At 35.3% G+C, this 27,156-nt stretch overlaps 1 long non-coding RNA gene across 3 annotated transcripts in view; it reads left to right on the top strand.

Moving 5' to 3' along the window:
• The first annotated feature begins 1,209 nt into the window (after positions 1–1,209).
• Positions 1,210–27,156, top strand: part of LOC136302657 (uncharacterized) — a 32,157-nt gene continuing 6,210 nt past the window's right edge. For 2 of the 3 annotated variants that reach the window (XR_010724106.1, XR_010724104.1), the window contains exon 1: positions 1,210–1,304. This is a non-coding gene — a long non-coding RNA (uncharacterized lncRNA). Of the gene's footprint in view, positions 1,305–3,775; positions 3,848–27,156 lie in introns of all 3 variants that reach the window. The other variant, XR_010724105.1, reaches the window with a different exon arrangement.

The following is a 27,156-nucleotide window of genomic DNA, read 5'->3' as shown; positions in this document are numbered from 1 at the left end:
TACCCTGTTGCATACAGGATACCTATGACAGCCTTGGCTGGCTCAAAGGGAGCTGCTGTTATGATTCAGTGTAGACAAAATGAAGTCTAAGAGCATACAATTGCAGCTTTTTGATGTGAGTGTTTCAGTGAAAGGTAATATTAAGTTCTTGCTGAGAGCTATCGTGGTCCCACAAAAAGAACAGTAACTGCAAGAACTGTTCTCATGAATCAGCCATTTTGTCAAAAGAGTGTTTTAGCAGTGATGTTGACAAGATCCATTTCAGCTGAGTGAAAATACCACGTTGCTTTTACTGATTGATCAACGACCTATGATGATACAATAAATCTGTGAGCAACAGGATGGCAATGACTGACCCTAAATTATATATATGAAAATACATAACTTGTAGTCTATATTATTAGTAGCATACAGCATGACACCAGGTGGGTCAGGAATTCTTAGCGTTTATCTGGAAATACAGCAGGATGGAACATCTTGTGATAGGAGAGAGCAGGAAAAAATGATGTATGAATTTCACAAACAGGATCATAAGCTGTCAGGCAATGATAGCAGTGTGCAATATTAATATATGCATCTTGCATGGGGAAGTGATAAATGAGACAGCACTGTGACAAATTGCATAGGCATGTAATAAGTAACTTTACCACATGACTCTGCAATTTATCAGATGCCTTTTGCCATTACCTGCCCAATAATCCATCTCTCAGGGATTTATTTTCACAATCCAGGTTTCCTCAGCAGCTTGAAACACCCTACTTCTTTTAAAGTTCAACCTGTCAAAAAAACCTTTTTCCCTGTTCTCCCTGCAATGAGCTAGCCTGGGCTGGTGAGCATTAACAGCTTTCATACACATCACATTATCCTCACAATTCTAACATACATTAATCTGTAAAAATCATAATTTTCTGCATTTCACAGTAAGCCATGTAACTCTTTATTCTATTAAAATCTGTTGCATATATTCTTTGAAACTATTTTACTTTTCTATGTGTTTTTGCTTCCCATTGCTGTTAGCTGTATTTTTATGGATTTAAAATAAATGCAGTATTCCACTTCTTAAGGAATGTGGCAAACTAGCTTTGCCTACTAAGTTAATCTCCCCGAATTTATTAACACCCCTTCATATCCCAATTAGTCTGAACACCAACTGTTTCTAATAATAAATATACTTCCATCTTTCACCCTTGCTTTCTTTTCACTAAGGAATTGCTTCTAGAAAAGCTCAAAACCACAAGCCTGTGTGGATTACTGACTTCAAATGTGTTACCTCATAATTATTACAAGTGAATATCATGTAACAGGTAAGGACATACTTGAACAGAAGATGATTTAAAAATGGTTAGGCAAATTATAATTTTCATTTATAAGTGATGTCTTTTTGTGGGCATGGTTTCTTTTAACAAAAGTGAAGGTCTTTTTCAAGGTAGCATTTTGGGGGAGCAGTTATAAGCATTTATGAAATTTTTCAAAGTATGGTTTGTTTGATTTTTTCTATTTTGAATTTCCCCATTTTCTCTACTTTCTTTAAAGATTCCTAGGAAGTCTGTCATAGTGCCCTTACTGGATAGTGCAATAGTTCTCTACTGTTTGTTTGTTGTTTGGTTTTTTCCATAAATAATACTGTGAAAATTAACTTAATTTTAGAAATTTTTATAAGTGTTTCAGTGTCATATTTTAAGAAGTAATAGCTCCAATTTATTGTCTGATCAGCTCCGCTGCCTCAAAGAGAATTTATTTTCTTCAGATTTGATGCTGTGAAAATATTTTAAATCTTACACGATTATCCTCACTTGGGATGAAATGAAGCTCTAAAAACTGATAAAAGCTCTTGTGTCTATGAAAGAGATAAAAATGAAATTTTCATTAGGAACTTATTTTCAAAAAAAAAGGTTAAGAAACCCCATGGTACTTCAAGGTTCCTATGGTCTGGAACATTATTGTCTTAATTTTGTAAGATGGAGATATACAGATAAATTTACTTGAAGTCACTTGCAAGTGTTTTTTGTCTTCTTTTCTACCCTGTATGGTTGGATTAATAGAATTCTACTATTTTGATTTTATGCAAAAAAAATTGTTAAAGGAGAAATTGAATAAAAGCACATGAACAAAAATACATTTTGATAAGACTGCCTATATTAGTTTCTCTCACTCTTAGACTTTTGAAATCTATCCAAATTCATACTGATTTCCTCTACCTATATATTAAAGAAATATTTTTTAGATTTTGTCACATTTTTCTGTCTGTACCAATGTAGTAATGGCAAGATTTATTTTAAGGGATCTTGCCATCTCCTGACAACATGATTGGCAAATTATAATAGTTTTTAATTTACTGGGTTTTGCTGCCTTAGTAACCATTTCTATTTGACTTTATGGGCTGCCATGAGTCATCCTTCAGGATAACCAACAGTAACTACCCAAAAATTGTGTGTGCCCGTGTGTTTTATATTCATAAAGATCAAAAACTGTCATAATGTGCATAAGGTAAATACTTGTAAGCTACTTATCTTGAAACATTTCACTCCAGAAGTCTTTAAATCTTGAAGCTCAGCATATGTTTGGTGTTTGTTATAAGTACTTTGTGTTACTTCTTGATGAAGTATGTGCTGTATCCAAATGATGGCACATCGCTGTGATTTGGAGGTCACTAACTCCTCCTTGGCAGGGTTTGAAATATGTAGGCATTCAGCCAGCACAATGTTACAAGGTCATAAAATGGGAATTAATTAGGTTTATTCAAGAGTGGGCTATTCCTAATGTCAAGCTAAATCTTGGCAAGATTCTTGACATACTATTATTCTTGTCTCCCATTTGGTTAGGCCACCATACTGTAGGCATGTTATACTCACAGCACTACCAAAATACCTCCTTCTGGCCAGATATAATCTAAACAACACAAGGTGTTTGAACTTACTCATTCAAAGGGTTGTTTTTTAGTTGGTTTTTTTGGGGTTTTTTTTGGTGGTTTGTTTTGTTGTTTTTTTTTTTTGGTTTGCGTACATGGTTTTGGTGCTTTTAATATGTAATATCTAGGATCAATATTCCAAACACAGCTACCTTCAGTGAGAGGTGGGCTCCAACAAGGTTTTAGAATTCTCTTTGTAGGGATTGAAAGTCTGCGGTGTTCATAATTCATGAGATGTAGCTGTTGCAATAATATTCTCTTTTTAAAGGCTAGGGAACATTCATAGAAGTGTGTGCTGCATATGGCCTGCAGACCTGGCCCCTATGTGAACTCTGGGACTGCTATCTCCTCTCCTACCTCACACGTGGTTTTTCTACTTTGAAATCTCAAGAGGAGAAATAGATTTCATTGAAATATACTGCAGAAACCGTGTGAGTTCTCTACTCAGAAAGGAAACAGTGTTACACTTCTGTGCCTCTGATTTAGCTTAGCCAAACACCAGGTGAGCTGACTGCCTTTTAGAGAGAGTTTTAGTGTGGAGAGGGTCAGAAAACCAAACCTAATTTTCTTGTGTCCTAGGCTGTAGTAACTGTTATATCATCCTCATCCTTTGTATTGTGACTTGTAGGTAATGAAAGCTTTCCATGTACTAGAGTACAGCTTGGGTTTCTGTCTGTTTCTTAAGATTTTGGGTTATATGTTCGGGGAGAATTTAAATAATATGAAGCATGATCTTGAAAATAACTTATTATAGATTTCCGTTAGCACTAGCAGTGTGAGGGAGGAAAGTAATGTCTTTTTCTTAGTGTGCCATTTATCAGGGAGCGCAGTGGCTCAAAGCAATTTTGCGCTTTTCTCATGTCCCAGGCGTCCTCTTATGGATTTTTTGCTTCTGCTAGCAGGATGGGACCCCCAACACAACCTTGATGCTTTGTCTTGGTGAGTGCTGTTTATTGACTGCATAGGTATTTGTTCTTAAAACACAGGGGTAAAGACAAAATTATGTCCTAAAAAGCAATTCTTACACTTGTTAGTTTCTTTCGATATCCCATGAGCAGAAGTTTAAACTTTTTGATTAAGAACATTTCATTATTGATCAAGAGCCTATCTAAACAGGCTGAGCCTTAACCATAGAATTGGCAGAAAACTTGTGATTTCTGAGGACACTGAACACTAGTAAACAGAATTTTCGTGCACACCTGGAGTTCATTAGCAAAGTTAGAAAAAAGCTGATTTTGTAATAGATATAATAATTTGTGAGGAAAACATGAAGGGGATTTTTATTCAGACCAATCAAATTTTAGTATTTGTATCAATCAGTAAAATATTATTTTCAAAATAATATTTTGAAAGCATTTCAAAATATGCCAGTGGTATCAGAACCTGTTACTTTGTGTTTATGTCATGAAAGATGACATCAGGTTTTTCTGAGATTTTCATGAGATTTCAGGAATCAATATTTTTTCATGTGCTTTTATTAGTTTTTGTGTTGTTTGCAGATACTGGAAGGGTGATGACATTGGGAATGAAGTATGTTTACATTGTTTAGCTGCTGTAAACATGAAATATGTTGAGAGAAAAACAAAGCAGTTCCTTCTTGGTTTATACTCTTCTTTTTAAACTACTATTGTCTAAAGTGGCACACAGAGAGTACCCTTCTTATTTTCTTGTTATTTCTAATGAGTTGGCCATAAGTTTCACCAATAACAGCTACTGATGTGGGGAATAAGAAAGCAAAATTACTTCTATTAGGATAATTTCCATTTCAATATTTTGTAGCCATGAAATCCCAAACACAAGGTCTTTGAGCACTTTGATTCAAATTTTGTGTATCTATGTTTATAACAAATTTTATTCTTGCAGTTTCATCTAAAAAATAATGCACCTGATTCACTTAATATGTGAACATCTGTAGTCGGTAACTCGTATTTTTTTCTGATTTGGACTTTGGAGCATTTGCATATGCAAATTTGCATATCTTATTTATTTCTAAGCTTCTGAACTAATTTATATCCATTGAAGATCTGGATTTTTATGCAGATATATTTGAACCCTATTATTTTTTCTTTGTTGCCATCTTTTGCATTTGTTCTATTAGATGCCTTTAATTAAAAAGTGATCAATGCCATTAACTTGAAAGAAAAAGAAAATATACTTGTTCATATAATGAAATGTGTCAGCATATGAAGGGATTTTTTTGATGTTGATCCATTGAGTTTTTAATATCCCCTTGGCTTTATGTTTTATTTGGTCTGTATATTTTCAATCAAATAGAAGATGTTAATACCATATTTTATGTGTTCTTACTTGTTTTGTTAGTAGTACTATGAGAGATAGGGAATATTTCTGATGCATTCTGAAGGTAATTAAAGGTAATGAAAAGTTCTGGAAAATACAAATCAGTGTCTGAGTGATTACTCTTTTAAATGCCATTTGTATGCAGTACACTTTGTTAAAATTTTCTTTATAATAACTTAAAGAAGTCTCATTTTGCTTCCAGGGGCATGGAATCAGATTTAGCATCTATTTAAGCTACGCTTCACTTTTATGAGGAGGAAAATAATACATACGTACATTAATACATATGTTTTTTGGAGTAGGGGAGTAGTTTGTTCAGTTCCAAAGGTGAATCATCTATTTAGCTCTATAAACCAATATTTTTTCCTACGCAGTCATATGCATAGAAGTATCATTTGTAGTGAAAATGGAAAAATATGATAGCATGTGATGAAGCATATTAACATTTTTCTTCTGTTAGTAATGTGGCTCTTTGTAGATGAGATTTGTGTTGTAATGAGGGGTATCTTTTGGGTGATATAAGGAGATATATCCCCTGTAACAACCTTTTTTTATCTACGCATAGGGTAGAGTAGTTGTGGCTCTGTCACTGTCACTCCAAATAAAACTCTAGAAAGAATTATTTTCACAAAAGAAAATATTGGTGGCATCATGTGCTGCTGGGAGGTGTGAAATTGGCATTAACTGTGAGATAAAATGAACATGAGACTTTAAAAGTGAAACTGATCTTTGTTGGGTATTGGCATATCCATTTGAATCTGCCAAACAGGAACAAGGAGTAGGCATAGAGCTCCCTGCAAAAGAACTGATTATTTACCTCATTCCCCCATAACAAAGTAAAATAACCAAAAAAGCACTGTGGTAGTTCTGTAAAAAGAAATGGCATTAAGAATAATTTAGGTGAGGAGGTAAATTAATTTAAGTAGAATATTTTTATCGTGAAAATATAAGTTAATTGGAAGAAAAGAGTGCATGAGAAGTTTTGCTGACATTTTTCCCTCGCTGGTGATTGACAAAATTGGGAGCTGTAGCAATCCTTTCATATGTTTCTCTAGAAAAAAAATCAAAATTGTCATCTCTTCTGAGAGACAAGAACATTGATTACTTTTGACTGAAAAATGTAATTTAAAGATTGCAGTTGTAGTTAACATGGAAATTTGACTTAGAATCTCTTATATAGCTGAAAGGATATATCAGTTCTGTTCTGAACAAATTTAAGCTGGAAATGCCCTCTGTGTGTAAGAGGATCAACAGAAGTAACAGAAGTCACTGTAACTCTACATACCCCCCCCCCCCCCCCCCAATTCTTTATAGATGATCTGATCTCTCAGGGGTCATCTTGTATTAACTTCTACTCAAAGTGAAATCTTAGTGTGTTGCCATCAAAGTTTAGTTTTTAAGGGTGGAGATACCACCACACAGAACAACCCTTCTGAAGACAGTGATAAGATCCTCCTTTATTCTTATCTTGACTGCAGAAAGCCAGCTCTCACCTTGTCTCATGTCCTCAAGTCCCCCTTTACCACATTGCTAGCCCTCTGTTGTAGTCACTCCATTTTTCCAATTTTTTTTTTTTAATACTTTGGAACTCAAAATGACATGATATTCCAGATGTGGTTCAGCCAAAAAAAGGGAAAGTGGTGGCAGTGCTTGTGGTGATACAGCCCAGTATGCTGTTGTTTCACCATTACAAGATACTATTTGATGCCTGCAAGTTTCTAAAAGTATAGCTCTTAGCTCCAGATTTCCTAAAGTACATTGTGCTCATCTTTCTGTAGGCAAATGAGCCATACTGAAGGATAGAACAGGTCTTCTTCCTGCAATGTTATCTGGCCCATAAAGGGGGGATGCCTTTTGACCAACTGCTGTCAAATCATTGTACCAGGGTAAGAAGCACAGTGTTTCCTATTGTGTCTGCTAACAACTACGTATTTAAAATTGGAAGATATCACATTTGCATGAAGAGAAGCAATGAAATGACACCTGCTCTGTCTGAGGATGGTAGGACACAAAGAAGCAGTGAGTTTTATGTTTGCATTGGTTGGTAGGAGAGAAGTAGAAGATAACCTTCACTAAGAAATTGCTGAAATCCCTTGCATGGATGTCAGCCTATGTAAAAAGTAGGACGTACTTATGGACAACTGCTATCACTTCTAAAGAAAAGTAAATACATTTTTGCAGTGAGAATGTTTGGGGATATAGCTGATAATACCCTTCAGGTACTAATGGGCTCACATATTATTTTCTTTTGGCAGCATTTTCATAATGCCAAAATATTGTTTGCAAGTTATATAACATCTTAGATTATAACAGTTAATTTTTGACATTTTGACAAGCTGATCACATTAGTTCTTGAGTGTTGAGGAGATCATAACGCGAAGGAAATAAACCCCAAAGTGTGATACTTCTAATAGTGGCTGGATTTTAGTGTTAATTCTGAGACTGAGTTTTAGTACATGCTGTAAGAGAACACCCAAGGATCCTCCTAATTAGTACAGGGAGAAATCGTTCCAAACCTGTCAGAAAAAGCTGGTGCACAGTCCTTTTGGTTACTCTGTTTTTTAAGGATGCTTTGCTGATGGGGAAGAGGGAGGAAAAAGCATAGAAATGTAAAAAAATCCCTACACAAGGAATAAATAATACAGAATATTAATGCATCAGTTTCAATGAAACATTGCTTCTTTTCCTCCCAAAATCTGCAAAAAGAATGACTCGTTTTCTCTCAGGTTTCCAATAACCTTCCACTTGCAAAGAGATAAAATTGTATTCTCCCTCAGACCTATTCAGGAAATACACTGATGTCAGACAAGTATTCACTCACTGTTTGCATTATTTATGTAAGACATGCAAATATTTTGCAGTAATATAGCCTCTAGAAATAAGTATATTGGTTTTAAATACAATAGTTCCTTTCATCAGTATTATAACAGTAACTTTCTGTAGCAGGAGAGATACTGATTAATGTCTTTGTCAATCTTGTATATTAAGTCATTGTTCTAGCTGCCTTCATAATATGAAATTCATGGTATAATTAGTGACTTAGTAAACAATCAGTAGATTTATTTTACTGAATTTAATTTAGTAAATTTAGTGAATTTAAAAAGCTGATAATCTGGTGATTAGCAGACACAACAAACAGCTGAGCTTGAGAGACCTTTGCTTAGCATTTCTATGGTTGTCAGTAAGTTAAAAAAAAATGTTGCATCTGCTCTGTTTTGCATTTTTCATGGATTCTGTAAACACTAATGGCTGAAATCTAGTGGGTTTTATGATTACTGAGAAGTAGAAGGAGAGAAAAGCAGCTATTCCTTGAAATCAAGAGAGGTGAAAAGGTGGCATATAAATTGATTTCTGGGTGTTATTTGTGTGGGTTGTGGTTGATATGCTGGCTACTGAAGCCAAGGCTGTGGAGAAACAACAGCATGGTATGAAGTCCTGGGTAATTAGTAAGAGGCTGTAATAGGGCAGCTTGCTTTGGAAGGAAGGGAGTGTATTTTATTAGGTAATAATAGAAGAACATTGAATTCCAATGATTAAATTTATACTTGCTTATACCATACTTGGTTAAAACAAAGTAAGGTTAAATTTCTGTTGGTTTGGGGTGATTCTCCTTCTCTCAGCTATTGCAGAAAAATGAGTTCATGTTCCCTAACAGTGCTGTGGCATTTTGCCCTGCTTTTTTATTACCATTATTGTTATTTATTTTTCTGTTTGTGTCATTTGCTTAGTAAAATCTTGTCATTGAGTTGTTTGTTTTGATTTTGGGGTTTTTTTTAAAAATTAAGAACTTTTTTTGTGAAGTTGCCAGCAGACAATTGGGTTTTCTGTGATGCCGACAAGCTCTAAAAAACTGGGCTGCTTTTAAAAACATAATAACTGAAAATATGTATTTTACTTTGGGTACAGATATTTGGATGATGCTTTGACCTGAGGGCTTTGGATTATTAAGAGCAGAAGCTCTAGCCAGTCTTAGGAACAGTGCTTTGAGGACACAGCCTCTTGTATCGTTAATGTGAGTAATGTTTTATTGCAGTACTATTCGGCAAGTTGTAATAGAGCTGCACAGCAAGTAAGGCATGGAAAGGAAACCTGTGATCTTGTCACATTCCCACTCTGCTTTGGGTAGAATGACCCTTTATTTGACTCATTTTCCGTTGCTTCAGAATAGTGTCTTGTTCCACAGAGGCTGTAAATATGGCACTGAATGACCACAGCTTAGGATGAGACTTTTACCTCCCTACCCTGACGTCCATGATTGCATCCTTATCATCTCCTGCCTTGATGAATGAAATTTATTCCTCTTTGGATTGTGTGGTATGCAAGTTGGAACCCTCCAGCTTCCCACACAATTGGACTATTATGATTGTTCTGTCTACAGAATATTTGTCTGTTTTCTCTTAGCTTTTTATTTGCCCTCAACAGGAAAAAAAAAAAATAAATCCATGCCTTAGAAGTTTGAAACACAGATTAGATTTCTGCCCTAATTTTTTATGCATGCATTCTTTTAGCATTGAAAACAATCTAACCTAAGTACACATGCAAAATCTGTCCCCAAAAGAATCAGATTTTACCGGTTATACAAGTAATCTGGTACCTTTCTCTGCACTAAAAAATGAACAGCTGTACATAAACTATTTGTCAGGTGTTTGTTTTACCTATTTAAAAAAAATTCCTTATTATTTACATTATGTGGTCTTTTTGGAATTGTTCTCATTTCTGACAGTACATATGGAAAGGCTTTCTTCCTTTTTCACTTAATTGAAATGATTTCACTTGCTTCTTTTTTCTATCATTAGGGAAAATTTGAATGTTGTTTAATGAAGAATAGGCTAATGGAGGAAGTGTTAATAGTTTGATTTGTTTACAAGGGATCAACTGAGAAAAATCACAAGTAAAATTTTCTGAGAAAGAATGAATGTATTTAATATAAATAGTATATAAATATGAGGAAATATCTCTTAAAAAAAAAAAAAAAAAAAAACAAAAAACCTTTTATACAATTCTTAGCTTTAAACTTGGACCATTCAGTCAACTATACTCTTCTTTCAAAAGTCTTTTCAGACATGTTCTACCTTTTTTGTGTGTGTTTAAACCAAGAAAACTTATGTATTTTATTCTTTTTATGTTTTACCCAATTGGCAAAACCAGTTTTAATCTTTCCTCCCTTTAATGCATCCTTCTGCTTTAGTCTTTTTATTTCCAATGTCGGGAAAAATGGGAACAGCCCTTTATGCTGTGCCATCTCTCAGCTTTGAAGCACTGCCAAACTTCTACTTCAAAGCTGTTTCAAGGCTTCATCTTTGTCACAAAACCATCGTGTGCAAAGCTTTTACCAACCCACACAACAGTTTTGTTTTTAAAGTGTGTCTTTATTACTGAAGAAGGTTAACTCTGGTGATTCCATAAATTATCTCTGCAAGTAATAACTTTTCTCCAGTATGTGGGAAATACCTTTAGACAGTACTTTTGAATGGAAAATGAGTCAATAATAAATTAAATTACAAAAAAATGTTGATGTTGTATCTTGAGAATTATGTTTATCATGTAAATTTCCATTTGATTACTATTATGTTTCTAAGTATCTGAAAGTGATTTTGAAGAAAAGTTCCCAATAGATATTCTAAAAGTTTTGTGATATTGAGCTAAAATACAAAGTAATTTTAGATTTTTAAAGTCATAACAATTCTTTTGTAATTAGATTATTGTGTATGTATGGGGGTCTCATATATCATGTTTAAAACACTCAAATTAGGTTTTATAAATCTATTAATAATATTACTAAGGTTAATATGGGGGAAAAATATATTCTTTGTGGTTCAGGTACATCTAGGTAGGCAGATGGGCTGTAATCAGTTCACCCTTGCTGAAGTAGGAATCCTCCATGAAGGAAACTTTTATGTTCACATAACTAGATTCTACAGAGAGCAGTAAACTGAGCAGAGTCTGACTTGGAGGTCTGAATGCCTTGCACTGCATACCCAGATGGCCTGACCTGTAGCTTGGCTTTGGAAAGTTTCTCCTAATAAAAAAGCCCAACTTTTTGTGATTGACCACAAACATACCCTCAACACTCAAAAAAACCCCAAAATAGGATAGTCTGAGATCTGACTGAATCATAAAAGGAGCTGAAAATTAAGAAAAAATATGATTCTTGATTCGGAAGTTTATGATTCTCTAGTGTGTTGCTTGGTTATATTTTGGAAGTTGAAGCCATTTTAAAATTTCTATTATTAATAGTCTTATGATTTGTTTAGCAATGTAATGAAAACCAGAAAATTTAAAAAATGGTGAAAACTGCATATTCTAGGGTAATATGGTACTAACTGTAAAAGTTTTACCCCTCATATTTATAGTACTTGAAATAAACTCTATTGATCAGGTCCATAAAGGTCTTTTCTCTACCACTGAGTTAATGCATTCTGGGTTACTACAGTGAGTCTGCTAACATAAAATGAATGAATGCTAGAGAAGATTTACATGAAGCCTAGCACTATCTGTCTAATGCTGAATAACCTTCTGTGACTGATTAATTGGGCAGATTATTGGGAAAGTAAATGGATAATTTTCACTTTGCAATTACATTTAAGTGAGTTATGCACAGGTTAAATCACACACTAAATAGTTGTTGTCCTTACCTGCCTTGACCTAGTAAGTGAACCCAAATTTAAGGATCATGTCAAGTCTCTCATAAAATGGAAAAAAAATGTGTAAACCAAGTGCTGTTTAGTATGGGAGAACAAATGGAGGACAAAACAGAGAACACAAGGGAGCTTAATCGTATCCTGGCCTTGGTGGGATACAGACCATGGGATAAGTGACCACAGATTTGAGAAGAACTGGGAAAGCACAGGATATGCAGATATCATGGTTTTTGAAACTATGTAGTTTTGTAAGTCTGCCAAGTAATGCAAACAACAGGCTAATTCTGTAACTGCTGAGAAATCCTTGCTTAAGGATGTGATTGCTTAGAGCTGTAATTGCTTAGAGCTGCAACAGTATATAAGACTGAACTGAAAGGAAAATAAATTACTTCAACCCCTTTTTGCTTGGACTTCAATGACTTTGACTTCTTTTTGCTCAGGCCTTTTTTTTCTTTTTGCTTGGGCTTCTTTCTTGGACTGCTTCTTGCACCCCTCCTTTGAAGGCTCATCTCAGTCACGCAGCAGTTTAGTTTCTTCTTTTTTTTCACCCCAAGTGCATCAAGGTATAAAATATTACTGGTTTTATCTTTATTTTTTTTAAGTACATTACAAATTTTTAACTAATTCCTGAATTTTAATTTGTGAACATGTGTGTCAAGGCAATGAATATAGGAAGCTTTGTGACCAGATAAGCTTAGTACAAGCTCTTCCAAAGTGACATTGCACAGAATTGCAAATTCAGTGAAGCTAAATAACTGCCTGAATTGGGTGGTAAAGAAAATAATGAGGAATGCTTTCAGATCTATTGGCAGCTAATGGAAAAATCAAAAACAACTCCATGTGCCTAATGTGGCAGGAAACAGTAAAACATGCTGACTACTGCATCAGTGCAAAATATAAAGGACTGATTAGTAGAAAGCAGTAAAATCGGAGGAGTGTTCCAAATAAATCAGTTGCCAACTGTACCCCTGCAACAGGATTAACTGGACACTCAGGACAGAGATGACCAAGGCCATTTTCTGGAGAAATACTGCTGTGCATGGATCAGTCACTATTTCCAAAAGTGGAGAACTTCTACTTGATTTAGACTCACAGGAATACTGTCTAGGTCTAATGTCCATTTATCCATAGTGTTGTTAAACTAGAAAAACACAAAAATGCCACTTTTGAATGAAAGATGATTAGCAATTCTGGTCCTTTTAGATAATGGAAATAATGCTCAATGATCATAGTCACTCATTAAAAGTAGGTACCAAATAATTTCTGCTATTTTAATTTTTTAACATTAGTTTTCTGCAATTACATTTAAATACAAATAAAATTTGTATTTAAAACAAAAAGTTGCTTTGAGCAAAAAACCCACAAAAGTGCCTCAAATTTATTTCTGCATACATTTATGAAAAATAAGTCTTGTGTATGAAAAAGAAAATCCACTTTAAACGTGTTGTACTTTTTAACTAAAAAGGTCAAAAGCAATTTTCTCCATTCATAGTGTATTCCTAGGGAACTCTGAATTCAAAGTATAGTTCAGAATCTAAACACAACCATAGACTTGTGAGGCTGCTTTGACTTTTCACCCTTATTAGAAAACAAGGAGTTCTGAATTGCAGTAATTTCCTTCAGGATATAAATATTTGTACAACTGTAATAACATTCAGGATAGAATATATGTCTCCCTCACCCGTTTGATGGGGAGGCTGTTTGGACGGGCTGTTCTTAAATTCAGCACTCTGCTGTTTGGATAATGAGTTGTAAAGGTCTTTGAATAACAGCATTTGGCTAATGAACAAGACATACATCTATTCACCTCAGCTCTGTCACATTTGTGGACCTGGATATCTTTCTTTCTCTTCATATTTTTCACTTGATGTGAAATCCTGCATGAAGTGTAACACTTCATACAGGGTGCATGACAACTTTAAACTTAATGCTGACAATTTAAGTCCTTGTTGCCCAAGAGCTACTAATTTAATTAGAGACTGCTATGCTGGAATTAACAGGGAAGTAAAATATCCCTTCAGAGAAATTTCATTGAAGAAGATTAAGAGTACAAGTGGAAAAAAAGAAAATTACATACACAAGTCTGTTATTTTCCACTGACTACAGAAGGAATTTAGGGTAACTAGGAGAGTTGGACATGCATACTTGTTAACATCTGATGTTAGCTGAGGTGATCTTCCTTTTTCATTCAAAGATTAATCTTTGGTCTTCCTAGTGGATAGCCATTGATTTTCCATGTAGATTCTTCCAAGTTTTTGTTGGGAGGTTGTTTTTTTTTTTTGGTTTTTTTTTTTTTTTTTGGTTTTTTTTTTTTTTTTTTTTTGGGGGGGGTGTTTTTTTTGGGTTTTTTTGTGGGGGTTTTTTTGCGGTGATTTTTTTTTTTCTTTTAGTAAAAAATACTTTTCATCTTTGGGACACCTAATTTATTTTTTTCCTCTACTTTTTTCCATCAGCAGTGAGATCTACCTATGTGATAACTAATTGAAAATAACCCTCAAAGACATATTTGTGGTACTTAGAAGTCTGGCTTTTTACTTGCATGCCAGAAAGCTTGCCCAAGAAACTGTTGTGCACTTATAGAATAACAGAACTAAATAATGTATTCTGTAGTTCACCATTATTGTTGCAGTTCTGACTACTCTGTGAAAAAATTGTATTTAAGTTGCAGTGTTAAAATAATATTGGTGACTAATACTGCTTGATTACTGTGAACAAGTATAATTACAATGTTTCTTAATCAGTAAGAAGATTACTACCTGAAAATAAAGAAAAAATCTCTGGTGTATCTGATAACTTGATTTTGATCTCATGTTTAATTTGTTTAAATTACTGTGAATTTTCATTAACCCTGTTGAAGTACTGTACTAGGGCAAAAGGATGAGACTCCATATCCTTGGTTTCATATTCCAGGAGAATTATTTTGGATATGGTGGGATTTACGTCACTTCTCTTGAAAATTATCTGAACCCTGAAATATTTCTGTATTTCATGTTTATAGAGAAAAAAAGAAACCTTTTTAATTTGGTAACCAGATGCTGATTTAGGTTAAATTTTTTTTCATAAAAAGTAAATATCTACAATAACTTTGTCAAAGATACAAGCAAAACCAATTTAAGCTCAAACTACTTGAATTAAGAAGCTGAAGCTACTTAAATTCTTCCAATGGTCTCACCAGATCCTTTATAATTGTCTTGATGAAATTAGGTTATCATAATTAAACCCATTATATGTATCCAAGAATAATGCTTTTAGTCATGCATATGCAGTAGCTAAGTAAATCGTAATATATTTAACATTTTAATAACTAGCCTTTTATTTCTCTAAATATGCAAAGTAGATAGCTGAACCATCGCAACCAATTCTCCAGCTACAGATGGTCTTAGTGTTGTCAAATCAGGACTGGAGCTTCTCCCTCACCCCACCAGTGACCTACAACTGACTTGCAGTAAATTGCTAAATCAATGTGTGTTTTATTGCAGGTTCGCTGGAGATCCCTATCCTTAGGAAAAACCTTTACACACCATAAATATATTCTGAGTACCTCTTTCTTCTTGTCTCTGAACCGACTACACCTGTAGGAGATAATGTATGGGCTAAAGAGGAACTGTGTTTGAACCCCTCCGCAGCTGCTGACAGCTTGGGCATGGCACCACAAAGCTCCTGGTGGTGTTGCTAGTGAATTGTTGCAGGCTGTGCTGTCACTGCAGCTACACTGACAGCAGCGTCATACCTGGTTTAAATTTAGCTGAGACACACGGACCTGAGGTGCATAGATAACATTAACTGCACTATGTGGGTGTGTTTAAGGCAAGACTGACAAACCCATGGCAGCCCACCCACAGGATAATTTTATGCATCCTCTGCCAGTGCTTTAGAAGAGCTACTGCTGTCAATAGTTAAGTGATGTTTAACAGTGAAAGGGTTGGCAGAGTACCACTGTGTCCAGTCAGGCCTCAGTGCCAAAAGGCAGGATTTAGCCTAGCACAGAACCTGTGGCCTGTTATTAACAATTATCAGGTTGTGTTTACTGGTCTGCAGGATTTCCATGGCAGTGTGTCTGAGCTGAACCCAAGCAAAGGGCAGCTACCTGGCTTCTCCAGTGAAGTTCATTCTCCCTTGGTCAATCTCGAGTGCTAACAGCATGAAAGCGTGGTCATGCATACATCTGCTTTGCTATGCATTATCCTGACTGAAGCATTGACTAATAATTATTAGAGTCCATAGAATCATAGAGGGGTCTGGGTTGAAAGGCACCTTAAAGATCTCTGATTTCCCCAACACCCCTTCCATGTACAGGGACACCTTCCACTAGACCAGGTTGCTCAGAGCTCCATGCAACCTAGCCTTGAACACTTCCAGAGATGGATGGGGTGTTCATAACTTCCAACCTGTTCCAGTGCCCCACCACCCACCAATCTCACATCAAAAAATTTTATCCATCTAATCTAAACCTACTAGTTCCATTTGAAGCCATTCCCCCTTGTGCTGTCACTACACACCCTTGTAAACAGTCTCTCTGCATCTTGCAGGTTCCCTTCCAGTACTGAAAGGCCAGAAGTAGGTCATCCCTCAGCCTTCTCTTTTCTCTGAAGAAACCCAGTCCTTTAGCCATTCCTCATAGGAGGGATGCTCTATCCTTCTAATCAAAAGTTATCAAATCTTTAATCACTGAATGAACTTGTGATAATGTACCCCGTGTGCATAAAAGTAACAAGATGGTGTATGAAAATGTAATCAGAGATGTTTAAAGTGACTGATTTTCCCAGCTTCCCTAAGCTCAAAGGTTCTGACTTTTTTTGTAGAAATCAGAGTTTTTCTGCACAGAACCATTTGCTGTGTTAGAGCTTGCGTTTGGATAGCACTTTAAAAATCAGTTTAAAGAATATATTTTGTGAGTGTCAAGAATTGACAATTGGATTTTTTTTCAGTAGTTTCATAGAGCACCTGTCCAGCTATGAGTAGTTATATGGTGCTGGCATGGAGCTATAATGGCAATTTACAGATTTTTTTCAAGACATATTATATATATCAAACATCGTGAAGTTGACACAAAAAGTGATTGTGACTGATCAGTGCAGGCCCAGTGCAAAGTGCATCTAAGGTGCAGGTTTAGTGATTTATATTTTATTTTAGGAGAGTCTGCTTTCCAGAGGATTGAAGAAGGATCAGCCTTGCACTCTTTAAAGCTTTTGGATAGATACATAGACTGGGAGAGAGTGTAAGCTGTCTACAATTTCTTATATTGCTATGCTTCATGTGTGGACTGGTTCCAACAGGAACAAAGTATAAAAATGTCTTTGACCATTCGATAATATTATCTTAATAGGCTGCATAAAGAAATGCCATGTGCCTTTTCTGAGGAAAGTCAGTGTCACTCTGCATCAATAATTGCAGAAGGGAAACACTTGGCACCAGAAGCTCACAATTGTCTATGCTTTATGTGTAATTCAAGCATTAGCTATTTATTCATAAGCAATTAACAAATTTGTCCTGTCAGCAAAGAGTTTGAAGGATATATAGAGAGATGAAAATTTTATTCTTGTGTGAAACCATGCAATATATAGTGAAAGACTGAAAGGGAATAAAGCAGAGCAAGGTGCAGTGGAGGAAAGGTTTTATTTCTACTGAAGATGCGAAGAAATGAAAGGACAGAGAAAAGCAATTTACTAAACGATAAGAAGACCAGAGAATTTTCAATGGTAAAACAGAATTCACGAGGATTTAGGACTGTTCTGTTTGAAGCCATTGTTGTTTCACAACAATGTTTCACATGCTTAATTTTCATAATTCTGAGGCTGCATTTTCACAAGGAACTTGAATGAAAAACTGGGGTCTTTCCCTTATTTATTTCTGAGACCAGCTAGGTTCATACTTGACTGTCATACCCTTATCTGTAAATTTGACATGGACTGAGCTGGCAGCTATAAAATCTCGAGGGAGCATGAACAGAAAATCTCCTTTGAGAACTTCAGTTCAATTTATGCAAAATAGATTGTTTGGCACAGGCTACTGAAAACTGAGTTTAAGCACTTTGCGAAAGACAGATTGTTTTCCAAAATTTTGCCTTCTGAAGCAGGGCCAGCGCATATTATTGGAACTGCTATAATTCATGAGATGATCTGAAGCAGTTTCTTCTATATGGGGGAGATTTCAGAAAGACATCTGAGAATTCATGTTCTCTCCAAATCACTGGTGAGAACAACAGAATATCATCCAAAGACCATTGCTGTAAATGGGAGTGTATTATCTTCACTGGACACCACAAGGAGCTCTCAGTCTCACATAATCTTTTGCAAATAAATTAAAAATGGGTTGGTAAATTAGTGATGCTGTGTAGTCATGGTAGTCTTTTGGGTTATATTAAAAAATACAGAATTCATACATTCTATAAAATAATGTTCTTTGTTTTGTCTTATGCATGTGAAAAAAGGTGAACAACATCTTGTGTAAACCACTACCAAGACATAGTGTTAATGCAATTGAAAATGAAAAAAATCTAACTGCGGGAATAAAATTATATAGAATGTACAAATGTTTTTAAAAGAAACGAGGATGTTTCTGTTTTAAAATGAATTTATTTTAAATTACCAATTTTCAGTATTTTGACATTTTATTCCAATTGGGGATGAAAACAAAACCATAAAAATTTCACATTTCAAAGGAATATAGATATTAAAATTCTTGTGCTTTCCTAGTTCTACTTTTCATAGTGACTATGAAAGTTATAAGGAAACCAACTTAAATAAAAAAAATATGTACAGGCTAAAACCCCCTGCAAACATACCTCATCTTCATTTGTAAATTGTTTAAAATTAGTACAACCTATGTACAATAGCAATAACTGACATACTACATATTTTGCATTCTGATCAGTGATTTTTTTTTCCATGCATAAAAGAATTTTATAGAATTTATGTGGAGTTTCTTGTAAATCTGCTTTGGATTTTTGCTGGTGGTGTTTTTTTGGGGCCTTCCATCCTTCCTTCCTTCCTTCCTTCCTTCCTTCCTTCCTTCCTTCCTTCCTTCCTTCCTTCCTTCCTTCCTTCCTTCCTTCCTTCCTTCCTTCCTTCCTTCCTTCCTTCCTTCCATCCATCCATCCATCCATCCATCCATCCATCCATCCATCCTGGTTCAAGTTCATTGATACAAATTGAAAGTTCCTATTGTTTTAAAATGACATTTTAACTGAGCACTCTCTCCCTTAAATTACATACTGTATCTAAAATGCAATGTGAAAGGTAGGCAGTAAAGTGTTCAAGTTGCAGCACATTCTAAAGTATGTTTCCTACTGAAATCTCTGCTGATAATTTAATGTGATACTCATGCCCTTATGTTCTATCCCGAATCACATAAATGCCTTCAGCTGCCAGACGTTTTTTTCACTGCAAAGTTTAACTGGGCTTTTAAATAAGTCCTACTCACTTATGAAAAATCTCATCTAAATGTATTAATGCCTTCATGCTAGCTTATCTTGGACTAAGGGCAAACATATGAGTTCAACTTTTGGTCTTGTCTGATAACACCATGCTTTGCAGGGAAATTGGAGTTTAAACCACTGTGGTGCAGATAACAGTCCTTCAGTACATCCCTGCAAAGGTCTTCAAACCTATCCTCCAAATATCCAATAGAAGGGAATTGAGGAGTAACTCAGCTTTTTACAGCCCAGTTAATCATAGGGTACTCTCCCGCAAGGCCTGAGAAAAAGCACAAGTGAATGCAGTGCAAGAAGAATGGAAAATGCCCTTTTTAACATTTCTTTTAAGAATAAATCTAGCTGACATAGATTATAGGATAATTTTATTAATGCAACTGAGTGCCATATAGGTAATTATTCCAAGTGTTATCTGTCAGTCACAGAGTGATCTTTTACCGTTTAATCTGTAAATATCTGGAGAGGCACATTACCATAAAAATGGAACAGGCATTAAAAGATCATGCAATGTGTGATTTTCCCCCACCCCTTTGATATTGTTTATCAATAGTGTAAGTGCATTGTTGAGCAGATGATATTCACTCCAGAGAAAGGGAAATCTAGTAAGTACTGCTTTCCTGTCTAGTGATAGGGAACAGAAATAGCAGTAACATGCCTAGAACCTTTCCTCATGCATCCACACAGTTTGGACTGTCTAATCTATTTGTGAGTCCAGGATGAAAAAGTACAAAACAAGATTGGGACTCATTCTTAGTAAAGAATGTAACTTTCTGATTAGATTTGGCTCTGATAAAATGTAGTCCTAGAAGGTACTGGGCTAATGTAAAATTCATAGTTATTCTGTCTGACTTTCTGATGGGAAATCTTGTGAAGCATGACAGTAAGGAACTGATGTAGAAATACTCTTCAGTAAAAATGAAAGTCTATATAGTTTTGCTGAATTTTCTGAGTTTGTTCCTAGGTCAGTTTTGTTTCTCTGGGGGAAAAAAAAAAAAAAAGAAAAAAAAAAAAAGAAAAAAAAAAAAAAGAAAAAAAAAAAAAAAAAAAAAAAAAGAGATGAAAAAATCTTCTTATATATCCAAACCAGTTCTTGAATATCACTTTTTACACTCCTCCTTTCTTCTCAGGACATGTCCCTTACATGCCTCTGTATAGAACTGAGTAGAGATATTGAAGATGGTTGTTTTGATATTTTTCAAGATGGATACAAGATACACCATAACAATTAGTTTGCTAGGAAAGGGCATAGTTGTATATCCTTGTATTACAGTGCTGTTTGAAGAGACAGGCACTGTATAAAATTAACTATTTTAATACAGTAAAAAGCAGGCGTGGGTTTAAAATGTCTAATACCTGATCTGATAGATATGTTGTGCTTACTGATCACCCTAATCCATAATCAGTTTTGGGTGTGCATTGACTCAAATGCTGCTTATTTGGGCTATTGCAATTTTTTTGAGAAGGTTTTAGCCTGCATAGCTAATTATTCAGAAATCTATTGCACACTGTCAGACTGTGAAGGAGCTGCTAGACGTGTGCAATTTCTGTGTTCAACAAAAGATTTAAAAGGTCATCAAAGCAGAAAGCACACAATATACTGAATTTCTCAGACAATAAGCAAATCAGAAAATGTGGGAAGAAAGCCCTTTAAAGTGTTCCCAGGATGTGGTGATGATTTCTTCTTTACAAGAATTGCAAAATTAGTATTAGATCTGGGGAGAGGGAGAAGACTGGGAAGGGAGAAGCAAGGAGAACACAAAAAGAATCCCCTGAGGAGACCCCTAAAAGGAGAGAGTTTTATTCTAGACACTTTGATTCATCTCTCTTGTCCTCAAAACTGGTGCAGGTGCCTTTTAAGTATTTATTTTTTGTTTAGTTCATGCACCATTGCATTGTAAATATCATGAAACACTGACACTTTTCTTTAACTGCCAGTTACTTTGAGTTTGGAGATGTCTTTGTTGTAGATTGATGGAAGGAAATATTTTAGAAAAAAATCTGAGCAAGTTTAGATTGAAGATTTCTTGCATGCAGGGTAGTCAAACAGAAATATAATATGCAAGCTTACTAAGTTGGGGGAAAATATACCAAATCCTATCAGGCTATTGATGCAGCTGCTCCCATTGCTCCAACAAAACAGAAATTGAAGCTGGAATGAGTTGTGGGAAGAAGAGCAAAGCCAAGATATATTCACAGGGAGCTAGGAGGCCGAGGCAGTGTGTGCTGGTCTCAGGTCTGCCTTTTAGTGCCACCTACAAGCTGGCAATGACTTCAGTCTTTTCTTTGCATGTCTGATTCATCAGACCACATGGTGCTTTTTCCCCCTCTTTGGGTGTCCCCTAGTCTGTTCAATAACTTCATTTTGGCATCTCTTACAGTTTAATCTTCTGTTTAATCTGAGTGTTGGCTTTTCCTGGTTTTAATTTGTCTTACATTTCCTAACCTTGTTGTCCCAAGATGTTCTGGGATATTTGTTCATCATTTATTCACCAGGGTGCCATCAATACAAGTCATACTTATGGATTGTCCTCTCCAGTTTGTTCTTTCTGTTTTTTTCCCACATGTGGACATTCCCATTCTATTGCACTTCTTTACAATAGCTCTCCAGCAGATTTTCTGTTGTTGGGATATTGCACTGCATAGTCAAAAATACAGTATGACCCCCAGGCAGTGGAAGTTAAAATCAAGAGGATCAGCTTTAGGGATTACAGTAATCCTACATGTGAATACATTCACAGTTGCACAAACCACTTACTATGCTGGCAGGTATCTGGAGAGCTAGAAATTTAGAAAATTGGAAATGTTATATGCTGTTGCAGTTTAACACTAGCTGGCAAAGAAATACCACTTGTTTTCTACCTTCTATGGTATGGAATATCCCTTTGGCCACATTAGGTCATCTGTCCTGGCCATGTCCCCTCCCAGCTTCTTGTGCAGCTCCTCACTGGCAGAGTAGAATAATGAAAAGTTCTTGATTCAGAGTAAGCACTACATAACAACCACCAAACATGAGCGTTACCAACATTATTCACATACTGAATCTAAAGCAAAGCACTGTATCAGCTACTAAAAAGAAAATTAATTCTTTCCCAGCCAAAATAAGGGCATCTGATTATACTATGCTTCTTCTCTCAAAAACATAAACTACCACAAATTCTTTCTCTTAGTCTCCCATCTCAAAGCAGGGGTAGCATTTGAGCAATGAAGTTTACATTCAGTATGACTAAAAATATCAGGATCTACACCCCACTGAAAAATAAAAATTAAAAAGCTGAATTAATATCTTCAACTCAAAAATAAAATTACAGTGTTACCTGAGAATTAAATAAAAGAAGAAACAATTTAGGCACTGAAAAAGACAGCAGTGATCACAACAACATTTGAAATACAGTGTGCAGTTATTAGGAGCTCATTATGATAGAAGTATTAAGGAAATGAGGCAATAAAGAAAAGGGCAGGAAAGAGCATTTAGAGCATTAGAACTGAGACTCAAGGATTTCACTTATTCAGAAAATTAGATAATCAAGGTTCAAATACTAGAAAAAACAGATTAAGCAGGGAAGAGACTGCAGAGGACAATTGGTAAAAGATAATTCAAGCTGGTGTCAAGTTAAAAAATAAGATGGCAAAAGCTTAAGATCACCTCTTTTTATTCTAGAATAATTCATAAATGAAACAGCAATAGAAGCCAATTTTTGTAAAGCACCACAATGTGTGGTGCTTTCATCGTTACTCTGCTTAATGGATTGGTAACACTTCCTTAACATAAACAGAATACAAATAAACAAAATCCTTCCTTTTTGCAGAGAAAGGATAGTAACTTTTAGGAATCAAAGGAAGAAAGATGATATAAAAGATATTGTTGCTTCATAAGGTTCCACACAGGCTCCACACATAGAAAAAAGCTTCATTGCTCTCTGTGAGTTCTAACTCTGACCCTTGTCCTCCTCTTATTAACCTGAAAAGTATAATGGTTATATCTTTCAGTTTTATCATGTCTTGTTATGTTTAATTTTATGCTGTAGAATCTAGCAGTTAGTATCTTCTAAGAACATAGTAAACCTTACAAATAGTAAAGTCAAAATATGACCTGTGTTACAGGTTTTGGAAACTTATTTGATTTTTGTTGTTGTTGTTGTTGTTTTGTTTGGGTTTTTGTTTGTTTGTTTGTTTTTTGTTACTATTATGACTCTTGGGAGATTTTATTCAGAATTTCTATGCACTGAGGATTTCCAAGAATGCAAATTTTTGTTAATTTTTGTCACATCCCACCCAGTGGGAAAAAGGTAGGCTGCTTTAATTCTTTCTATGCAGTAACAGGAGGGGTAATAATGTTTATACAGTGGTCTTTGAAAATATAACAGTGTTTATTGGCAACCACAGAACGGATTTGAATTTGAGACTGAGCAAAACAAAATGGACAGTATCAAAACAACATACATTTGCTCTAACAGAAGGGAAAAGGAAAAGAGAAAGAAAGACTGTGATAGGGACAGAGAAAAAGAAAGATATCACAAGCCTTGGATCCAACAACGCTGGTCGGTCGATCTTGGTGGTAATCCACTGGTGGGCATGCACTTCTCCTGAGACTCAGTCTTTTTGGTCTCCAGTTTTTGTCCTCAGTTAGAGATACAGACCTGGCCTCAGAAAAGGACCACCCTGCAAGCTGCTGGATGTCAGGACATTAACCTTTCTAACTTTTTCTTCTCTCACAATTTTTGATTAGGAAGTACAACTAAAGTACTTAATTTACTATGATCTGTGAATGTGAAACCAGCTGTGATGTTTGAAACACTACTGAAGCGCATAGTGAAGAGCTGTTAGATCCTTACCAGCTCCCTAACTCCTGTTATGTTCTGTAAGGTTTTTAGTTCTTTATTCTTTGACTCAGAGGAGCTTCTGTTATCTCTGTCTCCCTGAGTTGTTCAGAGGTCATTCAGCACCAAAGAATCTGGTGGAAGGTGGCTTCCTTCAGTTCTGTGTTGTTACTGATGCCCTGAGCAAGATAAATCTCTGAACCTGAAGATCTTGCACAGAGCTATCAGTCACAAGTATTTATTTCCATGTACAGGTGTTTCCTTTCAACCAGCTGTATTTGGAGATGGTACATTTCCCTTGTCTGTTATCTACATAGGCTCTACTTGTCTAGGTGTTTGAAAAAGCACCCTAAGATGACTTTAGATACGCACATCAAATTCTTCCTACATATTGTTCAATATTTCTGTCAGGAACTTTTTGTGAACTACAAGGGCATTCAGTCTGTGGCATCTGGAATACTTTGGAAGTCTTCATAGATGTACTTCATTTGTAATGGATGTGTGTGGGAGTTCCATATGTCCTTCAGCCTAATCACAGAAACAGTTTTCTGCCAAACTTTCTGTCACTCATGTACTTCAGGAAAATATCTAAAATCCTATCTTTTTTTCTTCCTATTCTCCAAGGACAGAATTGTAGGACAGATAAATGTTTTTTTGTGAAAACTAGGATATTTTGTAACCCTGAGTATATAAAGAAAGGGTCAGTTAGAACTTTAATGCTTCAGACTTGGTAAGATAGATTTATTGCCTAAAATTATTTTAGTATTTAAATACAGAAGGAAAGAGCCATGTTTCTTAGATTCATTTGGCCCTAGTAAAATTGTAATTGTAAAATTATAAGTCAAATGCGTAAAACATCATCTAGGCTGCTATCTATGCTATATCTAGATAATACTCTATGTAGAATCACTCATCCAAAATTAAGTAAATGTTTTTATTATTTAAAGTTTTTTTTTTCCCCATGCCATTGCATTGCACAGAAATCTCGTGGAAGCTTTGTGTGGTTATCTGGCTTTCCACAATACATTCTGTGGTGCTTCAGTACCATAGAATAAGATGTGGAACTCAACAGTTAAAGACCTTTAGCCTTTATTCTTCATAAAAAAAAAAAAAAAAAAAAAAAAAAAAAAAAAAAAAAAAAAGCCAAGAGAAGCCTTCTCAGTACTTTTGGGAACTATTCCAACCCATTTGGTTTCTCTCATTCACATTTCCTGTACTCACAGCACCGATGTTCAATGAGAGTGTTTTTTAGCGGGTCATTAACATAGTAAACATTAAACTATCCTTTGAAGAAGAGAGAAGTTTAAGTTAATTGCCGTATTTAACAAAAAAGACTATCAAAAATACTTAACAGGAAGATAAGCTGAGAGAGTTGAAATTATTCAGCCTGGAGAAGACTCCATGGAGATGCTACATCAGCTTTGTAGTACCTTATGGGGGCCTAGAAGCAATCTGGAGTAGAACTTTTTATAACAGCATCTGGTAAGAAAATGGGTAAAAATGTTAAACTGAAAAAGAGTAGGTTTGGATTAGATATTAAGAAGATATTAAATAATTGATATTTTTTATTGTGAGGGTGGTGAGACACTGGAAGAGGTCACCCAGAGAAGTTGTGGCTGCCCCATCCCTAGAAATATCCAAGGCCAGGTTGAATGGAGCTCTGAACAACCTGATACAGTGGAAGGTGTCCCTGTCCATGGCAAAGGGGGGGGGGGGGGGGGGGGCAGAACTAGATGATCTTTAAGGTTTCTTCCAACCTAAACCATTCTATAATTCTACATAATTGACATTAAACAAATGGTTCTTCAATAGTTAGTTGTAATGACAAATGATGCTGTGCAGTGCAAACTCTCTTGCAAGTGATATATCCTCAGTAATTACTGTTGAAAAAGACCTTCCCTGCACAGTTCTGACTTCATTCTTCTATTCAGTAATTGTTAGGATTTTGGGGAAGGGGAGGTGCATCCTTATCTTTTAACTAGATTGTCAAATTGCAATGGTCTACCACAGTTTTCTCCCTCATTTTTAAAATTTGTATATATAAGTATAGACTATGATACTAATTATTCACATGAGCTTACATGTGAAGTCGTAGAATGTTCAGATTGGAAAGATCTTCTGGAAGTCATTTATTCGCATCTTCTGCGTAGAACAGAATGTTATCTGACTGTTCAGGGCCTTTCTATATGTAATGTTTTTCCTCTCTGTGTGTGAATAAGCTAGTTGCCAAATAATTCAAATTTATTATGACCCTTGTATTTATTAATTTGCTGGGTTAGCTCTGGGTTTCTTAGTATTCTTGTAGTTAGACAGATGCTTGTATTTCTTTTAAAACTCTGATAATTTTTAAGTAATTACTGAATTCTTTATCTGCCGTTGGATAAAAAATAGAATGACTTCAGTAACAACAAATTGCCAAATTGCAAATACAAACACTGAGCAGGAAGTAAGTCAGAGAGATACATTCAGAGGCTCCATTGATTCAAGGTCCTTTAGTGGTTCCTGCAAATTGTTTTAATCTTTTTAGTATTATATTTCTGAATGTTAGTTGCTTATTAAGGTCAGATTTTATTGCTGATGGTGTTAGAACATCATATATATATTTTTTTTTTCTTTGCATTTGCAGTATTGTTAATGTGTTTTAAATACTTAATACTTAAATTCAATGGAAGTAATCATACAGATTTAAAAGAAAGCATGGAGTCTGTACAGCATGCACAAAAGTAGCTATTGTAGGGACTAAAGCATTGTTGCTATTATTGTAAATGTAAGAGAGAGCCTGTCAAATCTTTTTTAGAGCGAATCTGGTGCCTAGATGGATCTTTCAAAATATTAGCTCATCACTTCTACCAACTTTTTTTTTTTTTTAACCAATTTTTAAACAGTTAAGTTAATCCACATATGCATATGATTACCTTACTGGTGGCATTTTGGGTTTGGAATTTGGCATTGTCATGTATCTAACACACTCTTAGCAGTTAAGAGCAACAAGGATTTTTTTTTTTTTTAATTGTTGGCTATTCTTGACCAAACTACTCAAAACTCTACATGACTCAAAAT

This window comes from Chamaea fasciata, unplaced genomic scaffold (genome assembly GCF_029207755.1).
Source record: "Chamaea fasciata isolate MVZ Bird 193981 ecotype frontalis unplaced genomic scaffold, bChaFas1.0.hap1 SCAF_1, whole genome shotgun sequence".
Taxonomy (NCBI): Eukaryota; Metazoa; Chordata; class Aves; order Passeriformes; family Sylviidae; genus Chamaea; species Chamaea fasciata.
The sequence above is the reverse complement of the archived record's forward strand: the minus strand, read 5'-3'. Positions and strand labels throughout refer to the sequence as shown.